Consider the following 22,797-nt stretch of genomic DNA (forward strand, 5'->3'; position numbering starts at 1 on the left):
GAGACACAGAGTCTGAATGCAGTTGGAGGCTGTGAGGAGTGAGGGTACAGGAAGAGCACCATGTGAATTTCAAATTATGTGCAGTATTATTATTAGCACAAAAATAGCTGTTACCATTTTGGCTTTGGGAAGAATGAGCACAATTTTATATGTTAAGTCTAAGTTTGATTTTTGTTTGTTTGTTTTGTTTTGTTTTGGAGGGAGATTTTTCAGATAGGCCTCTGTTGGAATCTTGCCCAGAGGCTGTGTTGATGATCCTGGGGGCCGGATGAATAGCACCTGGCACAGGGGAGCGTCCTCTGGGTGCTGTTAGTATTTTAAATATTTAATGATGAACATTTAATACATTGTAGTATAGTATGTTCTTGTAGGTTCACTGACAGTAAACTGGAGGAATTATCTCTGGACCTGAGAAGTTCTCAGAACTTTGTGCCTTGTACAGCAAATACATTTGAATGATTTGTTCAGAATTTGATATAGTCAATGACCATTGTTTTCTCAGTGTTAGAGATATTTTTACTATCAACTGCTCCTGTGTTTATCTCCATTCTCTACCCTGTCCTTGTCTCCACCCATCTTTCTGAAAATAATATTGAACAAAAATGATTGTAAAACATGTAGATGCTTTTTTTTTTTTTTTTTTATCCTCACCCGAGGACATTTTTCCATTTTTTGTTCAGGTAGAGTAGGAGGGAGAGAGAGGAACATCGACGTGAAAGGGACACATCGAGTGGCTGCCACCCGCACAACCGACCAGGGCCAGGGACAAACTGCAACCGAGGTACATGCCCTTAGCGGGAACCGAACCCGGGTCTCTCTGGACCGCAGGTGGACACTCTAACCCCTGAGCCAAACAGACCAGGGCCATGTAGATGCTTTTAAGCGGAGGTTGAAAACCTCCTCACTGGCTGCATCTGGCCTGCAGATGTATTTTGTTCAGTACTCAGTGTTTTAAAACTTGTAAATTAGTGCTAACATTTAGAAGTTGGTAGATCTTGTCTAGAAATCTGGATTTACAGATCTTCATGAGAAATCGAAGGTCCTGCAGCACGGGGTCCACCCTCCCTCACAGCAGAGCTGAGGATGCTCCGGTGTCCCGGCCCCGCCCGGCTGCTGCACCTTTACCTGGCCCGAAGGTCATCGAGTCTGTTCATTGTAACCGGCACCTCGTGGACACTGTGCATTAATTTAGAACATACTCACTATAACTTCGATCACAGAGAGGAAGATTGTTTCACTTGCTAAGTTGACGTTTTCATGATAGCCCGAGTGGCTATTACAGTGTTTTATGTAGGACCTTTGGGGTTTAGTGGAGTCACCTTCTCTCCTCCCTGTGGGAATTTCTCATTAACAACTTTTAAGAAGTCTTCAGCAAGACATATAAGCCAGCATAAAATGTTGGGTAATGCAGGGTATAAATTTTGATTGCCTCTATTTAAGGGAGGTTGAAAACGTGTACTGCTTTAATTCAGTAATTTATGATGCTATAAATTTGAGCAGTTAAAGACACTTAGCCCTTTTTATTAGCCATCTCGTTGACACGGTTTTAATTTGGCAGAATCCTTATTGAAATAGGTGAGGAGCCTGAGGTTCTCCTCCTGGCTACCACCCCGTAGCGTTTTCTCAGGCCAGTGCCTCCCTGCTCCAGCCACAGGCGCTGGCGCCCCACCGTGGCTCCTTCAGGGAGTCCTGGCAAACACTGCAGTTTGAAAGCATTATTATCCTATGAGCTTTTACATGTTTTTGTTTTTGTCATCATGAAAGAGCACACACTTGCAACAAATTCAGGCAACACTGAAAGTGCATTAACTTAAAGGAAGAAAGTCTCCTGTGACCGCCCCCCTCCATCTGCCCTCACATTGGCAGTTTTGCGACTTTGTTGGGTACCATTCTGGACTTTTCCATTTTCTCGTGCCCCCTCCCCCTCTTTGCCCTCACCCGCAACATGCTGGAGTTTACTTCTGCTCTGTAATAAAGCCTCTCTGCACACTGCTCTGCAGCCAGCGTCCAGCCAGCCTAGTACCCTGCCAGTGGATACGCACAGATAAATGTGCCTCGTTATTTTAGCAGCTGTGCTCCATGGTATGGGTGCGTTTTAAGTTTATTGACTCGGTCCCGTGTTGGTAGACTCCCGGGTTGTTTCTGACATTTTGCCGTTGCAACCACGGCTGCTGTGGACATTGTCGCACACACCTGTGAGCTTTTGCATGAGACTTTTTGTGCTGTAGATACCTAGAAGTGGGACTTTTGGCTTCACTAGTTTGCCATTTAAATTTTAAATCAATATTCCCTAATTGCCCTCCAGGAAGGCTATAGCAATTCATGCTCCTCCCAAGAGTGTCCAATAATCTAGTTTTTGCTTAGACATGTAAACTTTAGAACTCACAAATATGCTGTCAAAATGATACCTTCATCTTAGGAAAGCATTCAAAATACATAAAGCTGTAGATGTAATCAAATGATTTTTGTACCTTGATTTTGGTGATGATTATCATCTTGTAAGGGGAAAAAAGTGTTCCCCAACAACTGTAATCAGGTATGTTACTAAATACTCGCCTAAGGGTCACACTTGCATGGGTAGCCTTTGGAAGAATAACAGCCAAATCGCAGCTTCCTTACAACAGCTGTCCCAGCGCTGCCTTGTCCTTCCTCCCAAGGCGGGGTCAGCATTTCAATGGCTGCACCAGAGAGTGCCAGGCCTTAGGCCCAAGAGACTTGGGGAGAGGGAGGTGGCAGGTGATGGAGTGAGGTACGCAGGGCTCCCTACGTCACCTTACGCCAGGATGCCAGGTTCTTCCCATGAGTGTTCCTCACAGCATCCCTATGACCTCCCTGTACAGCAGGCACTCCCCTCACCTTGTATGTGGGGACACTTGAGCTCGGAGGCCTGAGTCACTGAGTGTCACACAGACAGTGCACTGATTCCGGAGGTATGGAGTCAGACCCTGTGGGCTTTGTGCACGCGGCACGCCGTGGGTGTTTTCTTCACCAAGCTGCGGGTGGGGAGAGGAAAGGGAAGTGACATGCCCAGGCTTCCTGTGGCCACTTTTATCTACAGCTTTCTCCTCAGAGTACAGTACTGACAATTGTGGTCATGTTTTAGAACATTTCCTCAGCACTTGGCAAGGGTCTGTGGATTCCTGATGAGGGGCCTTAGATGATCACACGTGGTTGAGAACCACTATCTGGAATATCTTTTTCTCCTTAGAAAGGACAGGGCTCTGGAGATGGTTAGCTTACCACCTGCTGACTGCATGTGAAATGTTGAAATTCTGTCTTCTCCAGAGGCCCCCTCTCTGCTTCTCTGACCTGGTGTCTAGCTTCTGTTAACAGGTCAACCTGTATTGGCCAAAGCTCCTTAGCACTAACCTCGCTTCCACGCCTGACAGTAGATTTGATGCCCGTCTCCACCCAGGTTGCCTTCAACTTCATTAGACCCGGGCAAGGTGGTCTGGTCTAGTGAAAATGGGGATCTGGGGTTGGATAGACCCAGGTTCAAACTCTTCACTTGTACTAGGAGCATGAACCTTTGGCTGTTGACCTCACCTCTCTGAGACGCAGAGTCCCTTTTCTAGAAAATAAGGATAATTCCCTCATAGGGGCATTTTGAGGAATACATGAATTATGATTCGAAAGGCACCTCTGAGATGTTCAGCACAGAATAGACACTTTATAAATGTAAGTCCTCTCTCATTTTCTTGCTGTACAGAGAAGCTTCTCCTCTGGGGATGCCCTGAACTGGTAGCTGCTGGCTGGGGATCCTGGAGCCAGGGGAAGGCCACCACATGAGCCCTGAGATGAATCATACACAATGTGTACTCTCAGGAGGTCCTTGGTAGGGGATCCCAGTGAGCAGAGATGGTATAATATGTGAAATAGTAAGAATCAATTAATAGAGCGAAGATTAATTAAGCCCCAGGTGGGGTGGGATGGAAGAAGTCACCAAGCAAGTAGGGTATTGAAGGTTGAATAGGAGCTTGAAAGAGAAGATAGGACCATATATAATTAATAGGCAACTTTATCCATTAGTAATAAAGTTACATGTTTTTATATATATATACTTTAACTTCTCTTGACTCTTACCAATACACTGATGCATTCAAATTCATCCTCTTTTCTCTTTTCTCTTATTCTGCCTCTCCTTCTCCCTACCCTTAAGATACTCAGACACTAAAAGCTTCTTTAAGAATTTCTGTATGCTTTAGTAAGTTCTCAGATTATGGTGCTACTTCATTCTGCTAAGTTTTTCACAAGAGCTTTGTTATAGCTAATTTTTTCCATCCCTTTTTACTACAGTATGAGTAAGTTCCTTTTCTTTCTTGGCAGTGGACAAACTGCCAGCCACTTGATGTTTACTGAGTCACTCCTGTATAGCAGGGCCATGTGTCACCCCACTTAGTTGCCAGAACAACGCTGTAAAACAGGGGCTCTTTATTCTTTCCTACAGATGAGGAAACTGAGGCTCAGAGAGGTTACTATACTGAATATTACACAGGAGGGGAGCCATAGTTCAACTCAGGGTTCTTTTTCCTTTCCTCTGCTCAGGGTCTTGCACACAGTAGGTGGGCAGCAAACATTGGCCTGAAGGATTGAGAGGGCTGCCACATGCTGCTGGTTCCGTAACCCACTCGGTGAGGTGACCGCCCATGTCACTTAGCTTCCTCCCTGTAAATGGGGCCCCAGACTCACACAGCAGTAATAATAGGTGAAAAATACAATTTTCCGTCCTCTCGCTTTTATTTCTAAGGTACTTGTAAGCAGATAAATTAGATCATTAAAACATTATTTGTTTGCTCTGTCTCTGCCCCGTGAGGACTGGATGAGGGGGTCAGGCGCAGTGCTCAAGAGCCGGCCTGGGAGTCAGAGACTCAGGTTCCGGTGCCGGTTCTGCTGAGGGCTTCTCAGTCACCGGGTAAATCACACCCCCTCCGCAGAGGGACATCCCCGTGCAGTTTGGGGTTCGGGTGGTTCCTAAAGACCCTGCTCGCCATATGACCTCCTCATGGAGTGTGCCGGGAGGAACACAGGCATTGGTGCTGAGAAGACTTGAGTGTGAATGCTGGCTCCTGTCTTTGCAGTTCCGTGACCCTGGGCAAATCACCTGACCTCTCCGATACTTGTCCACATCTGTAAAGAGGGCAAATAGGATCTACCTGCAGGATCACTCTCGGGATTACGGGAGGCTATGTAGACAGCCAGTGTCCTTCCCTCGGTCTCCAAGTCCTGAGTGCTTTGACTTCGACTCCCTGGGTGTTTGTGCAGTGAAACCTGCAACACCTTCATCAGGGGCAGTTACACCTTGCACCGCCCTGAGATACTCAGTTCTTAGATTTCTTGAAGCTCTTTTGTGTTGTTAAGAAACTCCTCAAAGGAAGATACCATTCTGCCCCACGGAGCTGTATTGGTGCTTCAGAGACAGCCTTGTTTTTCCACCTTTCCCCCCTTGCACCCAGCACCTGGAGTGTGAGTCTGTTTGCATGTATATTCTTTCTTTTGCACTTCTTTGCAAAGAGAACTCTATTTACTAAGCCGGTGTTCGCCACGCCCAGGCCTTATGTTGGGAGGTGGGACACAGAGGGGCATAGATTTACATCACTGCCCTCAAGGACCTCTCAGGGAGCAAAGGTGCAAACAGACTGTGGCGAGACTTGGGCCCATGACATCATCAAGGCATGCAACAGGGGCTGTGGGGAAAGGAGACCAAATGGCTGTCTACTGGGGGAGCAGGAAGGGCCTCGTAGACAAGAGGTGACTTTGAGCAAATCCTAAGAGAGGAGCAGGAGAGAGAGATCAAATGATTGTCAGTCCAATGACGAATACCGTTTAGTGATTTGTAACCAACCTCTCCTCTGCTTTATCTATCACTTAGGACAAAGCGTGGCATACCGTACACCCCAATAAATAGTTGTTGAAGGAGAAAAGAAAAACCAAACCCTTTCCAATCAGAAATCCAGTGAAAAGTGTTGACTTTACATAATCAAGACACCATTTCACTAAGTATTCAAGGTCCATATAGAAATGTACCATATCTTAAAACAAGAAAAATTTGACAATTTGAAAAAAATGAGAGAGGAGGAGGAGTCTGTGCTATGAAAGTTTAGGTGAAGCATTCCAGCCAGTCGGAGCCACAGGGGAGGCCAGGGCCCTGGGGAGTGGCACCTGGGCATGTGTCTGGAGCTGGGGCCACGAGGTGGAGGACCTGAGGTGCCATGTCCTTGTGGTCATACCTACACTGACGACTCCGGACCTTTCTCCCGAGCCCGCAGCTGACGCACCCATTGCCCACTCAACGTCCACACTTCCATGTTTAAAAGGCATCTCACACCCAACATAACTAAAGAGAAGTTTAGTTTTTTTCTTAAAGAGAACAAAAAGGCAGAAATATAACCCTGCTCCTCCCCAGTCTCCCCCATATTATGGGCACACTACTTACCTGGTTACTCAGGACCACAATGTAGGTATCTTTTTTTTTTTTTTTTTTTACTGCTCCAGTCAACAAAAGAGAAACTTTATTGAGGTCCTAGAGTCACAGGGTTCAGACAGAAGGCTGTCCTGTGGGCCCGAGAGGGGGTGGAATCTTATTTAACCTTCTTGGGGCGAAGGTTGTTGGTGTGGCTACACTTCTGCGGCAGCGGACAGCACGGGGGGGTAGCGGGCATAACACTTGCGGCAGATCCTCTTGTCGCAGTTGTTCTTCTGGGCGAGCTGGCGGAGGGAGGGTTCAGTGATGCCACCCCTCAGACGAAGCACCAAGTACAGAGTGGACTCTCTGAATATTGTAGTCTGAGAGAGTACGGCCATCCTCTAGCTATTTGCCTGCAAAAATCAGACGTTGTTGGTCAGGCGGGATGCCCTCCCTATCTTGGATTTTAGCCTTGACACTCTCAGTGGTGTCACTGGGCTCAACCTCAGGGGTGACGGTCTTGCCAGTCAGGGTCTTCACAAAGATCTGCATCTCTGCATCCGCTGGGGAGGCTGCCCTACCGCCTCATTGAAAAGCAGGTATCATTGTTGATCCTGCTCATTCCTTCAGTCCTCACACTCTCTGTTTGCAATTCTTGATAGCTGTTCCATCAGAGTTCATCTTAAAAGCTATCTCACCTCCTGCCCTCGTCCAGATGCCCCCATCTCGTAGCAGGTCTCCCTATTTCCACTCTGGCCTTGCTGCTTCAGTCTTCCACACGGTCTGGCAGAGTGGCCTTTTAAAAAGTAAATGAGATTGGCCCTGGCTGGTGTGGCTCAATTGGTTGGGCATTGTCTCGCACACTGAGAGATCACCAGTTCGCTTCCCAGTCAGGGCACATGCCCAGGCTGCTGGCTCAGTGCCACGTAAGGGGTGTGCAGAAGGCAGCCAATCAATGCTCCGCTCTCACATCAATGCTTCTCTCTTTCTTTCTCCCTTCCTCTCTCTCTAAAAATTAATAAACTAGTCTTTAAAAAATAAGTAAATAAGATCACATCACTTCTTTGCTCAGAACTCTCCAGTAGTTCCCTAGCATCCTTGGAATAGACTCTGAACTCCTTGCCATGGCCTGCCGGCCCCTCCTATGTCTCATCTCTAGGCACTTATCACTTTGCTCACTCTGTTCCAGCCACTGTGCTTCTTACCTCAGGGCCTTTGCACTTACTGTTCTCTGTCTGAATTACTCTTCCCCAATATTTTTGCCTGGCTCACCTTTACTCCATTCTGGTCTCCCTTAAAGTGGTCTTTCACCTATCTAAAGAACACCCTCTTGCTCTGGCCGGTTTGGCTCAGTGGTTAGAACGTCGACCCGTGGACCGGAGAGTCCCGGGTTTGGTTTCCACTAAGGGCACGTACCTCGGTTGCAGTTTGTCCCGGGCCCCGGTTGGGGTTGTGTAGGTGGCAGCCACTCGATGTGTCTCTCTCACATCGATGTTTCTTTCTCTCTCTTCCCCACTCTCTCCCTCCTGTTCTATCTGAAGATAATGCAAAAATGTCCTCGGGTAAGGATAAAAAAAAATTAAAAAAAAAAAAGAAAAAAGAACACTCTCTTACCCATCCCTTTTCCCATCACTCTGTCTTCTTACCCAGCTTTATTTTCTTCATCAGTACTCATTACTACCTGACTCTACATTATATGTTTGTCTTTGTTGTTGTCTTACCCCCTAGAATGCAAATCTTTGAGGATGGGTCTTGTTTTATCTGTCCTGTTGACCACTCTGTCTCCAAGGCCTGAAACTGTAGGCAATTATCATACATTAGACGGGTGAATGAAAAAATGAATGAGTGTATGCAAGTTAAGGCTTTGGTGTTTATCCCGTGGGCAGTGCGAATCTAGTAGACATCTTTCAGCAGGTGAGTGACGTGGTCAGCACGTTTATTTTAGAAAGCCAGCTGGTGTCAGTGTGGGGGCTGGACTGGAGAGGAGGCAGCAGAACTAGTTAGAAGCAGTTAAAATGGTCCAGGAAATTGCTACTGAGCCCTGGGTAAAGCTGTGGGGATGGAGAAGAGGGGACCAATGCCAGAATGTAAAAATCTTTGAGTATCTTTGGTTTCTATTCAGAGAACTTGGTAGAGCGATTCCTTTATAAGAAAAACAGGAGGGGACTGGCTAGTCTGGGGAGAGGCTGGCAGCACTCCACGATGAGTGCCCCCCTAGGCAGACGTCAGCCCCAGGATGCATGTCCTGAGCTGTGCTGCTGGCTCTCAGGGGTGACAGCCCCCACTCAGTCTTCAGTAAGAGTGTTGTCAAGGTGGTGATTGTCAGTGAGTCTGATTCTCTTTCCTGCAGATGCTCCCTGATCTTACACGAAACCACACTAAGTCATTGCAATGGGCACATTTCTCCATATTTAACATCGAAGAGCACTTGCTCTAACAAAAGCTCCTTTTTTTTTTTTTTTTTTTTTTTTAGAATGCCTAGGCTTTGCCAAGTTTCAGCCTAGGTTTACTGTAACTTGGGGACTCAGCATCTCCCTTACCACAAACATGCACAGGAACTCTTGTGCTCTGCAGGGTACCAGGGAGTCAGACGACAGTGGGTGCCCATCCCTAGCCAGGCACAGGCACGTGGTCTGGTACTGCCCCCTGAACACTGTTTTCTTGAGCTTGAGTTATTTCTTCTTCCAAAAGGCCCCAATCCTCTCCAAGTTTTGATGAAGAGCCTTTCATCTTGGAGGAAACGCATTCTGCCCATCTTGCTGAGGTGCCCGCTCTGTGCCTCGCCGTGTACGCCGTCCCAGGCCTTGGTCCACAGTTCCCAGTCCTGTTGCTGCGCCCTGTGAAGTGAAATGCTGTCCATCTGTATAGCCAGATGCCCACCTCCCACATCTCCCCCTCTCTTCCAAGGTCCAGATGTCATCAGAATAATATTAATAGTGACACTGTGGAGCTTCTTGTGTGCCAGGCACTGTGCTAAGCACTTTACATGCATTCTGTCTAGTCGTCCCCACCCTGCGGGGATGCATCTCATTCTCCTTTTTGCAGATGAGGAGGCTGGGGCTCCGCACGACAGTGGAGCCTAGTGGTTAAGAGCGTGGACTTGGAGTCACACAGACCCGGGTTTGAATCCCAACTAGCTGTGGACCTTGGGCATACTGCTCAATCCTTTTAACCTTCTTTTTCCAGATGTAGAAAATGGAGATAATATAGAGAGGGTTCGTTGGGTTGCTGTGAAAATTAAATGAAATAACATGTTATTGTATAAGTACATAGTACTTGTTTGCTGTACGCTAGACTTTGTGCTGTCAGTAAATAATAGCTCGTCACAGATCCTGTCGTCTTCCCCATCCACGGCCACGTGGCTAGTGTGTAGGTGGAGCTGGGGTTTGAGCATAGCCCTGCCTCGCTCCCAAGCCTATGTTTTTCTCCTTCTTATACTCACTAAACTCGTGCCTATTGACTTTCTGGTCCCAAGTTTGCTCTCTCGGTCTTTTCTGGTTGTGCCTCTTGTTCCTATCTGCGCGGTGGGGTCGTGCGAAGGCTCAGCAGTTCTTTGGTCCCTTCCAGCCAGTGCCCTCTTCTCGGTCATTGATGAAGCTGTCCCAATGGCAGGGCTGTTCAGACAAGAGCTTGGACACTGTCCCCTGATTGTCCATGTCATCTTGCCTACTGTGAAAGCCAGCAGGGCTTCCTACATAGTTGTTTTTGTCAGCAGGATTGTTCAAAGAAAGCAGGAGCAGCAACAGAAGGGGCTGATGGGTGTCCCTGTCTTTTGGGGTCACAGATCGCCTTGTAAATCTGGTGAAATCTATGGAGCCTCTCTCCAGAAAAATACACCTGACAAATGCCTCACATGTTTCACGAGCGATCTTCCCCAAAGCCCACCCAGAGGTCCCAGCTGAGAAACTCAGCTCAGGAAGGATGGCTGATGTGCTCTCTTGTCATCCCGCCGCTCATCATTCACAGCCACGAAGGGTTTCTGTTTCAGTGGGACGTTGTTTCCAAAGGTCGTCAGGCCATCCTGTTTGTCATTTTTGTCCCTTTCCCGTATTTGAGATCTGTATTCACACACTAGAACTAACCTGGCTGTTTGATGAGACCAACCTGCTGGTTTGCACATACGTTCAAGCCATAGCCTGCATCTAGCAGGCAGAGAGGTGTCTTGGGCCCCAAATATCAGACTCATAGGAATTTCATTGTGATAAATAGATTATAAAGGTGCGAAGCTTAGTCCAGCCAGCATGGCTCAGAGGTTGAGCGTTGACCCATGCACCAAGAGGTCGCTGGTTCGATTTCTGGTCAGGTTCACGTGCCCAGGTTGTGGGCCCTATCCCCGTTGGGGGGCATGCAGAAGGCGGACAATCAATGTTCTCTCTCCTTCTCATTTCCTCTCTCTCTAAAATAAATAAAGGGAAAAAAATTTTTTTAGAAGTGCATAGCTTAGCTTCATAGGGGTTTACTATTCTAAATTCAGGTACATGTAAATCTCTACTCTTCAATTTAAAATTTTTTGAAATTTCAATACTAAGAAATATGCTCCCCTCCCCCTTTGAAAAAAATTTCAGTTATTAAAGTATGGGTGAAGGCAAATTCCTCAGGGGAAGCAAATTCCTGGGAGAAGGTGAACCGCGCACCTTCACTCCCCAGCCTTCTGACTTGCCTGTGGGTCTCTCCCTGCAACTTGTCCAGCAAACCGCAGAGTAAGCCTGCTGTTCTAACAGCGAGGAAATGCGGGTGTTCCTGCCGGCATCCGTTACCATCCCAGCCTGGCCTTTGGGGTCCCACAGACATACTCCGTAAAGAGGCTCCCAAATTCGTCCTTCTGCTCTGGCTGCAGTCCCAGTGGCCTCTGCAGATGGACGTGACACTTGGATTTGGGGCACAGGCACTGAATCCATCACATATAAGATCATTTGATGTAAAGCCTTTTCTGATGGTGTAGTTTTTCCTCTAAAGTTTTTCTTTGCCTTTCCTGAATTATAAAAGCAACAGATGCTCACTTCAAAGTCAGGATTAGAACTCTTCACGCCTGGGTTGGAATTCTAGCTCCATCAACTTGTTAGATGTGTGGGCCTGGGAAAAACACACACCCTCTCTGGGCCTTGATTTTCTCCTTGTACAAGAGAGATAATGATTTCGCCTGATAACACCGCTGTGAGGATTGAGGGAGACAGGGATTTGTGGACTCGGTGCATATTTATTGAGCACCTACTATGAGCCAGTTGCTGGTCTAGTTGCTTTAAAAACACTGGAGAACAAGATAGAAGAGGCTCTCTGTTCTCGCGATGCTCATGTTCTAATCAGAGGAGACACAAAGAAACAAGGTCATTTCAGAAATTAGCAAATCAGAACCCACAGGTGTGTGAGTCATTGGAACGGCCACTTTAGGCTGGACACCTGGAGGAGGGCTCTCCGAGGAGGCTACGTGCTTTGTGACCCTCAGGTCTCCAATTTTTCAGGACAGTCCTGCTTTTAACAATTCTGCCCCTTCAAGTAGAGGTGCCAATTTTGAGTTTGGAAAAATCTGACCACAGCACATATCAGTTCTCTTTTGGGTGGTACTTGTTTAAAGATTGGCTCCCCATTCAGACTTTGAGCTCCTGGGGCTGAGAACCATGTTGTAGGGCCTTTTGAAGAAGGCTTCTTGGCAAGCCAGGGGTTCACAGTCCTCTGGGAGCACTCGCCCAAGTTCAGCCGACACTGAATGAAGGCCTCTGTGTGGCGGGGGAGGGCGGGTAGTCTCTAGCCAGAGCCATTTTGTTCCAGGGCTGCTGTGAGCATTCTGGAGTCTAAGGAGTTGGAAGTCATCTCTCTCGGCGAGACTGGCACGCTGCAGTCTCCTGCTTCTCTGTGTGCATTTTTTAAGGGCTCGCTGAAAACTGGGCTGCCGGGGACAGTCCCAATTTGTGCATTGGCATTTGAGCCACAAAGCACGCAGTTGGACACCAATGCCAACCGCGTCGCCCTTTGTGGAGATAGTATAGATTTTTAAACGACCATTCCAGCCTGCTGCATTGGGCAGCAGTGACCCAAACCAGTGAGGGAGGAGGCCACTGAGCAGAAGGGCAGGCTGCCTCTGACTCACATGTCATGTCCACAGCTGACCTACTTTTGTGTGACCTTGATTTGCTCAGTGCAATTAAAGACACTGTTGTGAATGCGCTCCTGCTGTCTGATTTAAGTCCACCGTGGGACAGCCCAGGATCCTAACACTCACGTGACCCAGACATATGGGTGGATGGATGGGTGGGTAGTTTTCACTTACCGCTGAATTGGAATTCGACTGCAAGGAAAGGGCTTAATTTCAAGAACATGGAACAATTATTTGAGACTAGTACAACGCCAAAGCAGCAGGCGTTGATGCCTTGCTACAGGGCCGCTTAATCAGGAAGTGGCCTAGATGGCTGCCTTTCAAGTAGGTCCTTGCAGTAGCTTGGCAACTGGCACAGGGTCATAATTGGAAGAATTTGGCTCTGAGTGTCTGTGGGTGTTTACAGTGCATTATAGGGCAGGGTTTCTTTTATTTATAGAATACTGTGAGCAGCGAGCAGCAGAAGGCTGAAAAGCCACTAAATCTCAATTTATTTTTAACAAATTCCATTTTCCCCCTCATCCCAGAAGGAGAACTGAGTTATTAAAAAACAGTAAAAAAAATACATCATCGCAGAGCATGCCATATCTAATTATGGGGTTGCCAGCGTCAGCCTGTAGCCACACGTTTCAGGGGCTTTGTGAATCAACCAGCCATTCAATTGTGAACTTATATGACTCCTTTCTTCATTTGGATGCAGAGCAAAATTATTGGCAAGTGAGGGCTGATCAGAAAAAGTTCTGCATTGTCTAAATTAGGCGCTGGAAGATGTAAATATAGAATCGTGTACTTATGTTCCCTGAGGGAGCTAAAATCATTCTTCATTGTCCATTATACTTAGCTATACATGCACACTTTCCGGCGCACTAAGTATCCACTTGAGGGTGGTTCACGGATTCAATGGCGGCTCTGTGCCACTGTATTGTAATATCTCACCGAGCCCAATCCTGAGTGATTGTTACCCATGTAGTCATGAAAAGACATGAATCCAGTGCTTTTTGGTCTGTGTTCTCACAGTGCATTAAAGCTGGATGAGACTTCAGAGACCCTCTCGTTCAAGTACATCTTTCTGGAGGTGGGGAAACTGAGGCCCAGAGAAAACAGTGACTTGCCCAGGGCCCAACAGTAAGTCGTGGCAGAACTGGGCTGGGGCCATAGTCTCTGTGCTTTTCTCTGATGGTGCCCTGATGTGCTGAGCTCAGAGCCAGTCAGTTAAACCGGTCTGGTTTCTGCCCCTCAGGGTTCACAGTCGCAGGTAGGCAGGCATCAGGAGAGTTGAATAATGTCCATATGCAGAAGTAGACCAAGTTACATGTGTACAACAAACCGCTAGTTGAGCGGGGGAGCTGGAGAGGATGCAGAATGTTGGCATCTGTGTATCTGGATACCAAGGCAAAGGTAACATCGGTTGCTCTCTGACCCACTTGGGAAAAGCTTTACAGATGCCGTAAAGCTTCTAACGGAGAAAGGTGAGCACATTTGCGGAGTGCTGGGGGAGGAAAGTGTGGTGCCGTGATGGGTGCCAGTGAAGGAAATACGGCAGTTTGGGAGGAGCCTGGAAAGTGGCTCATTGAGGACCTGTCACGGGAACACCTAAGGGAGTGAAGGACTGGGCACGGGCCCGGACAGCTGAGTTCTGTGGAATGCTCTGCCCTGGGCTGGGGCAGAGTGTGGGTGGTGCTAGGGCTGCCATTTCCAGTCCTCTGGGCCCAAATAGAAGAGTAATAACTGTGACCTTAGAATCCTTCCTTGAGCAGCACTCTGAGCAGCCAGCCTCTATGGAGAGAGCTTGCACGGGAGCTGGAACCTGTCTCTTTATTGTCTGGGCTGATGCCCTGGGTGTTAGTTCTCTTTCTGAGGCCGGGAGGGGGCAGAGGGAGTGAGAGAAACCTTTGAGGAAGGATAGCCTGTGAAAGCTTCTGGAAAAGTCATCGCTTGGCGATGCTGGAGGCCAGTGGTTTTGGAGGATGTGAGGAGGCCAGCAGGAGGTGACCCGGGCCTAAGTTAAGGCTGTCACAGTCAGCGTGCAGAGGAGCAAGTGGGAGAGGAGCGATTACAGGCGGGGAAGAAGCCGTGGGAGTTAGCTACAGGCAGACAGCCAACTGGAGGGTAAAGGACGGTGACGTCCTGGGACAGGAACCTCCTGCAGAGGGGGTCTGTGGCAGGCAGGGAGGACTCGGCCCATCAGATCCGGCAGCTCGGGAGCCCGAGTTTCTGGAGCTGGGCCTTTGGGTCATTGAGCACATTCCCTCTGAGAAGAGATGGTCTGTCCTCCTGGCCAGTGAGTTTCTAGCCACCCTGGACAGTGGTTAAATATGTTGCCAGGTGTCTTCAGGTGGTGAAGAATGAAATCAGTACATAGAGTGTCCTCAGTGTCATCTTTATGAGTTTTTTTCTTAATCTTTTTTTTTTTTTTTATCCTCACCCGAGGACATTTTTCCATTTTTTGTACAGATAGAGTGGGAGGGAGAGAGAGGAAGAGAGAGAGAGAGGGAAACATCGATGTGAAAGGGACACATCGAGTGGCTGCCACCCGCGCGACCAACCAGGGCCGGGGACAAACTGCAACCGAGGCACATGCCCTTAGCGGGAACCGAACCCGGGTCTGTCCGGACCGCAGGTGGACGCTCTAACCGCTGAGCCAAACCGGCCAGGGCTTTCTTAATCTTTTGATACCTCCAGCCACTTTCCTGCTTTTGACTTCTCAAAGTTGAAAATATATCAATTTGCAGTTTCCAATACTTAGAAAATGGATGATGAGCTTTTAGTGTGAGAATTTTATATTTTTTCTTGGATTTGTATTATAGTTTTAATACAGTCTAATAATATTTTTGTTAATAAAATCGATTCTAGTTTTAAAAATATTTTTATTTCATTTAGCATAATACTCTCCAGGTCCCTCCATGTCATCTCAAAGGATAAGAGATCTTTCTTTCTTACAGCTGCATAGTATTCCATTGTGTATATGTACCACAGCTTTTTTATCCACTCATCTACTGATGGACATTTGGGTTGTTTCCAGATCTTAGCAACTGTAAATAGTGCTGCTGTGAACATAGGGGTACATATATTCTTTCTGATTGGTGTTTCAGGCTTCTTAGGATATACTCCTAGAAGTGGGATCACTGGGTCAAATGGCAGTTCAATTTTTAATTTTTAGAGGAAATACCATATTGTTTTCCATAGTGGATGCACCAGTCTGCATTCCAGAGAAAGACAAATACCACATGATCTCACTTATTTGTAGAATATAATAAACAAAATAAGCTGATGAACAAAATAGACCCAGAGACATAGAAAGGAGTATGGTTCAGACTGACAGACCTCAGAGAAGGGGGCGGGGGGGGGGGGAGATAAACCAAAGAACTATGCATGTTTGCATAACCAATGGACATAGACAACAATGCTGGGGTGGGGGTGGGGGCGGGATCAGGAATGAGGGTGACTAGGGGGGACAAAGGAGAAACATCTGTAACAAAAATTAATAAAAAATAAAATAAATACATTTTTTAAAAAAGACATACCTTATGACTTGTCAATAGTTACTTCTAGGTACTTATTTTATAGAAATCATTAAGCCAATGTATAATAAATAAGTAAATAAAAATATTTTTATTTTTAGTTTATAATATTTAGGTGATATTTCATGGCAGAGGATACCTCCTGGGTGTCCCACCTCTGAATCAACTTTCAAGGAGCAGATTTTCCTGCTTCTCTCTCCTGTCTCCTGCTCCCGGTCACTTCCATGTCCTTTGGTCTTTCGCTGTGTGTGGCTGGGCCCAATACACCAAGTTCCCAGGTCAGGGGGTTGTGTCAGAAAAGGTTCGGCGGTCAGAAGGCTGAAACCTTTTCCTCAGAGGAGGTGGGAAGTTGCCTGTGAACCGAACTGACCCCCAATCTTCCTGTCTCAGCCCCAACTGTGGAGTCGGCCGGCCCGATCACTTCATGTTTTGTGTCCCACGAGTAACTGATGCTGCCTCTAAATTCTCCAAAGTAAGAAAACGTTGATAGCTTGTTGCCACGGCCCTGTCCTCTCACACTTTCTCTGAATGACTTTGCCAGGCACCCAGCAGGTGTTTAAGAAACACGTTTGGTCAACTGACCCACTGCTGGTCACAGCCCACCTCTGCCACCACCTCAGATGGTGTTCTGGGAGCATTCAGTGACAGTCCTGAAGGTGTGTACGGTAGGACTCGTCCAAAGTGCATCCTTCTTCCTTCTGGCTAATCAGCCACACCCTGGCTATCAGCACTTATTTGCTCATTATCAGAGTAGATGGAATGGTCCAGTGGGAAGGGACATCAGAGGTCACTTTCTCTGGCCACCCTCCTGTGCAGGAAACTCCCATCAGTACTGTCCATGACAGGTAGACCCTCACCTCCTCAGGCCCCACACGCCAGGCATCCTGTGCCCCCTTTAGGGACTGGTCTGCCTGCTAGAAAATCCTTCTTTATTCTAATTCAAATCTGCCTCTTGGCACTGTTTCTTCATTGACCTAGTTCTGCCCTTTGTAGCAACACAGAGCAAAGGTCTGTAGGTGTGGCGTGATTCATTCCACTTTCGAAGTTTGGCAGTCAAGTTGGGCTCATGGACCCCCTTTCTCTTCCCCGCTCTCTTTATCTTCCTGCCCAGGGTTTATGCTCTTCAGTGCCTCCAACACTCTTTAGGTGACATACACTCAATATTCATGTTAGTGATAGGTGACATTAACTGGGTGCTTACCCTGTGCCAGGCGCTGTTCTGTGCTCTTTGTATAAATGGTTGTATTTACTACTCACAACCACCCAGTGAGGTGGATAATGTCAATATCCCCATTTACTAATGAAGAAACTGAGTGATAGACGTCAGGTCTTGTCCACAGTCACACGAGTGAGTGGCAGAACATAGGTTTGGTCCAGACAGTCTGACTCCGGCACCCGTGCTCTTGGTTGTGGGCTGCATCTCAGGGCCTTAGCTCTAAAAGTAAGCCCATGTGCATTCGACTGGGCCGGCCCGGCTCCCACTTATTTTGCAAGAAATCATTTGATGGGAGCCTTAGTTGAACCATTTTCCTATGAACCTCCTCAGAGTTTGTTTTGACAGAATAGACTGTGGGGCAGAGGACTTTGCTCTGCCACCAACAAATGGGTTCATCCTAGCCCTGCCAGGCCCTGCAGGGTTTAGATCAGGGTGACAAATACGGGTATCAGTGTTTATTGTCCTGATGTGCATACATCAGCAAGTGTTTGTTTGTTTGTTTGTTTATTTATTTTTATCCTCACCCAAGGACATTTTTGCATGTTATCTTCAGATAGAGGGGGAGGGAGAGAAGGAGGAAGAGAGAGAGAGAGAAACATCAATGTGCAAGAGACATATCGAGTGGTTACCACCCACACGACCCCAACTGGGGCCGGAGACAAACTGCAACCGTGCCCTTAGAGGGAACCGAACCCAGGACTCTCTGGTCCACAGGCTGACACTCTAACTGCTGAGCCAAACCAGCCAGGGCTCAGCAAGTGTTTTCAAAGGTACAGAAGAGGGAGGCTGTTGGGCCGATCGCACCAGGGCTTGAGTGTTGGCCCTGCCCCTCACCAGCTGTATAACTAGGTGCCAGTCCCTTGTGGTCTCAAGTTCCTCTTCGGTGAGGTGGAAATAGCCCTCTCTTTCCATAGGGATGCTTTAAGGGTTAAATGAGCAGCGGTGGATGTGCCATGAGGCCGCGGTGACTGTTGTGGACTGTTCCCCATGCCTGATACCTCAAGGTTTGGTGGCCACGTCGTCGTCCACTGTCCAGCCCTTCCTGCATTTGTGGCGCGGGCCCCAGCCCTGTGCTGCCGCCGTCTTGCGGAGCCGGAGGGACTGGGGAGGCACGGGCCTTCCGGCGGGAACAGCCCTGCAGTCACGTTGGCCGTCCTTCCCTGACCCCTGGCAGCTCAGGCCAGGCTCTCCCGGGAGTCTAGGGAGAGATGACCCGTGACTTCATCAAAGTCTGCTTCCTGTGCTCGGGGGCCCTTGGGCTTTTTTGGTCAGGGCACTGGCCCCAGGTTGGCTGAGCCGAGAGGGTTGAGAGGCTGGGGCTGACCATCTTTCTCTCTGTCAGTTGCTTTTCAGATAGCATGCGTCCCAGTTACTGTTTCCTAGAGATTTAAGCCGTGAAGTCAGGAGCCTACTGCGTGGGCCCAGAGGCCTAGAGGGAAAGCTGTTCGAAGTGATAGAAAAACGACTGGATAAAATCTGGTTCTATCATTACCAAAAGTGGGGCCCTGAGCAGTAACCTGACTTCCTGAAATGCAGTGTCTCTATGAAAACTGGGGATGGTAACAACACTAGCACCTAAGGTTAATAGGAGGGTTAGATGAGATCCTGTATGGGCATAACACATGGCCTAGCAATTCATAAAGATAAATATTAGAAGGACATTTTCTGCCACTGTCTGCTCTCTCTCCCTTTCTAGTCCTGACTGCTGTTGATTTTCTATACGGCTTTGGGTAAATATCTTAACCTCTCTTTGCCCCTTCTCTCTTGGCAGTAAAGAAAATTGAACCACACTAGGGGTTCTAATGGATACATAGTGCCCCCTATAGGACATCTTGGGAATGTGCGGGGTGATTGGCTGTCACCATGATGGGGACAGGGCTTTCACTGGGGGGCCGCAGGAATGCTCGAAGTAACATGTGGAGAACAAAGGATTGTCCAACATCCCACACAACTTCTTACAGTTCACTGGGCATTCATGTAGATGAAATGCTGTTTATCATTTTCTGAGCCTGGAATCTGACTCCATTTGTACAAATGAACATAAATCATTTTATTATACATTAAGTCCTCACTTAATATCATTGATAGCTTCTTGGAAACTGTGACTAAGCACAATGACCTATGACAAAACCTATTTTGCCACAGGCTAAGTGATAGAAACAAGAGTTAAGTTCCGATAGCATATATCTGGTCACAAAAAAATCACTGAACTTCTAAATAAATACCCCAAACACTTCTATTATTAAACATTGAAATAAATGTGAACTGTATATACCTTTAAGAATGGTTAATAAAAACAAGTAAGAGAATTCTTCTCCAACCTGCTTATTCCAGTTCAGGGTCGCAGGTGGCGACAGCCTCTCCTGGCAGCTCAGGGCACAAGGTAGGCACCACCCTGGACAGGACACCTCTCCATCGCAGGGCCCCTCACACGCAGTGAACGGGGACAACGCAGACCAGCCAGTTCACCCCACAGGTACAGTTTTGGGATGCGGAGGAAACCCTAGTACTGAGGAAAACTCTTGCGGACATGGGAGACGGTGCAGACTCCATGCAGACAGCCAGCCTAGCCAGAAGTTAATTTTGTTTTTCTCATCAATGTAGTAACGAAATGACATTGAACAAAATGACGTTATTCAAGGACATACTGTATATGGAATTTTCCAGGAACACAACCACCAATTTATATGAGGTTTACTTTTTGTTATAAATAGGTGTAAGTATCCTGGCCGATTTGGCTCAGCGGTTAGAGTGTCAGCCTGTGGACCAGAGAGTCCTGGGTTCAGTTCCCACTAAGGGCACGTACCTCGGTTGCAATTTATCCCTGGCCCCAGTTGGGGTGGTGTGGGTGGCGACCACTCGATGTTTCTCTCTCTCTCTTCCCCCCTCTCTCCCTCTTGCTCTATCTGAAGATAAATGCAAAAATGTTCTCAGGTGAGGATTAAATAGATAAATAGATAAATAAATAAATAGGTGTAAGCATCTTTCATTGTCCTCTGGGTTTGCTGTGTGCTTATTGACAGACATTATCTTATTCTAACTAACTTTATTTTCTTTCTTTTTTATTATAGTAAGGGTATTACATGTGATATTTTAAAAATTATAAGTGTTGGTAGGTTAAATTATTTACAAATTTCATTTCAAGAGTGAAAGGAATGTTAAAACTATATGTAATGAATCTCTGAAAGTACAAGAAAGAGAATGTGTGTGTGTGTGTGTGTTAGCTTATAAATTAGTTGGAGAAACCTTAATATAAATTTGAAATTAAGAAATGGTTTTATGTCTCTTAGATGTGTGATGGAAATCAGAATTTTTATCTACGTGCATTGTCAGAGAAATAGTGTTTTGATGTTTCCCGTCTCTTTTAGAAAATGCATATCTTAAAGAGTCTGAAACAGTTTTTATTCTCATCATCTCTGTTTTTTCACCCCACCCACCTGCACATGTACTTTTTAATGTTCACGCGTGGATTCTTATGGAAAGGAAAACCAGCCAGGCTCCCTGCTCTGTACCAAGTTTGCTTTGGTTGTTGGTGGCCTCTGCCGGCACAAACGAATTGTGTGAATTTCATGCATTCCCTGTTCCTGTTCTGTCCTTCTTTGTCCACTGAGGTATTTGTCTTTTTATTGATTCATAGGAGGTTTATTTTTTGTCTTAATTCAATTCAGAAAGAATAATACTCCTTCACTTGCTCCGGAGTCTAACAGACGTGGGCTTGGATCCTGGCTTTCCCGCTCAGAGCTGAGCAATTTCAGGCCGGTTACTCGACCCCTCTGAGAATTAGTTACTCCTCCTCTGAGAGCAAGATGGAACAACACTGACTGGCACAAAATAAAATCCCAGTGTGCAGTCTCTGCTGCTACTGGTTTTGCATTGTTGTTTCTACTGTGATTCCTGTACTGAATATTTTCTCAGAAAAAGCATCTGGAGCACTGATGCCCATGGTTTCTAAGATCTTAAGATGTGTAGCACTTGCTGGAACCAAAGCTCAGGAAAACGAAACTGAAATCACCGAACTATTTTTTTAATTTCTCCTGTAGGAAGGAGACAGATGAAAGAAAACAAGTCAGTTTCGTTTCAGTTAAGGAGGAACTGGCTGGGTTGTTCCTGGGGTCAGAGCACACTCGGCTGAACATCTTAGGTCTGGGGCCCAGCCGGAAGGGCTTGAGACTCGTCACAAGATTACATCGTCTTTCTCACACTGTGCTGCCAGGGCAGGCAAGTGGGCAGACGCGTGTCAGAAAAGTTTCCAGTCGCTCAGAGTTGACGCGGAAAGGATCATCTGGTTAACTGTGCGTCAACCAGTTAAACACCTGTCATCCCCCCAGCTCTTCTGGTTGATTCGTGTCCTTGTTATCGGTTTTGGCATCTTTGCAAGGTAGGCAGGGGGTGGATGGGCACAAGCCTGCCCTGCCCTTTTTCTCCTACTTGGGACAGAGCTTTTGCTTTTTTTTTTTTTTTTTTTTTTTTTTGCTGAGTCACTGGGGCAGCAAAGCCTGTGTGGAGTCTCAGCTGTGGAGGTGGTCACATCTGGGTTCAGTCCCTCTCCCTCATCTCCTGGCTGTGTGATCTTGGACAAGTTGCTGCATCTCTCTGAGCCTCAGTGCCATCTCTTAAACAAGGTTGATAATAATGCGTTCCCATAAAGGTCATTGGGAAGACCAAATGAGCTGTGTGAGGGCCAGCACCACCCCTGGCACGTCTGAGGCTCGGTCAGTGGGAGGTAGTCTCTGCTCCAGCAAGGCGGATGGCAGGTGGACTGCGGCCGTGTGGTCTGTGATGCAGCTGGGATGTCTCACAGGCACCTCTCACTGAAGCCGTTGTCCCAGACCAGCAGCTCCTGCCCCTGCTGGATGAATCCCTCCAGCTGTCACACAGGGCACACAGCCTGGCGAGTCCCGTGGGCTGCATCCCGCCCCCCGCCCCCCGCCCCATCGTCCCCTTGCTGGGGGCCTTTGTGCAGTTCACAGACTGGCTGGCCCCCTCACGTCAGAAAAAAGCAGTCAGGAAATCCCGTTGGCTGTTCCTTCAGAGAATACCAAGAATCAACAACTTCTCATCACCCTACCACGGCCGCTCAGCCTGGGCTCGGTATACCTCATTCCCGTCGATCAGCCCAGCCTGCCCGAAAATACGTCTAGAATTCAACGGCTTCTCACCACCTCCACTCCCAGGCCGGGGCTGAGCCGTATCATCTTCTCCCCAGACTATTCTAGTCATCTCCTTCACGGGTCTCCTTGTGTTGCCTTTATCACACCGCCACGTATACACGCACTGGCATACCCCACACGCGTAAACATACAAGTCCCCCCAACTCATGCACGTGGTCCCTCCTCCCCTCGTCATACATGGCCCCCTTCGGAACCCCCCTCTGCACAGTCTCTTCTCAACAATCTAGTCAGGCTCAAATGCAAGTGGGATCAGTCGCCGGTCCTCTCTCCGCCACTGCCTTCGCCTGGCCCTCCGAGGCCTGACCTGCTCCTTCCCTGACCCCTCACCTCCTCGTGTTTAGACTGCTTTCCTCTCCGGTGCGCTTCCTGCCCTGTCTGGCTCTCCTCCCAGCACC

At 47.6% G+C, this 22,797-nt stretch overlaps 1 protein-coding gene and 1 pseudogene across 4 annotated transcripts in view; one reads left to right on the plus strand and one right to left on the minus strand.

The window, feature by feature from the left end:
- Positions 1-22,797, plus strand: part of ARNTL (aryl hydrocarbon receptor nuclear translocator like) — a 108,178-nt gene that overhangs the window by 38,603 nt on the left and 46,778 nt on the right. The window lies entirely within an intron of this gene.
- Positions 6,579-6,958, minus strand: LOC118627552 (annotated as a pseudogene).

Source organism: Molossus molossus, unplaced genomic scaffold, assembly GCF_014108415.1.
Source record: "Molossus molossus isolate mMolMol1 unplaced genomic scaffold, mMolMol1.p scaffold_m16_p_13, whole genome shotgun sequence".
Classification (NCBI taxonomy): Eukaryota; Metazoa; Chordata; class Mammalia; order Chiroptera; family Molossidae; genus Molossus; species Molossus molossus.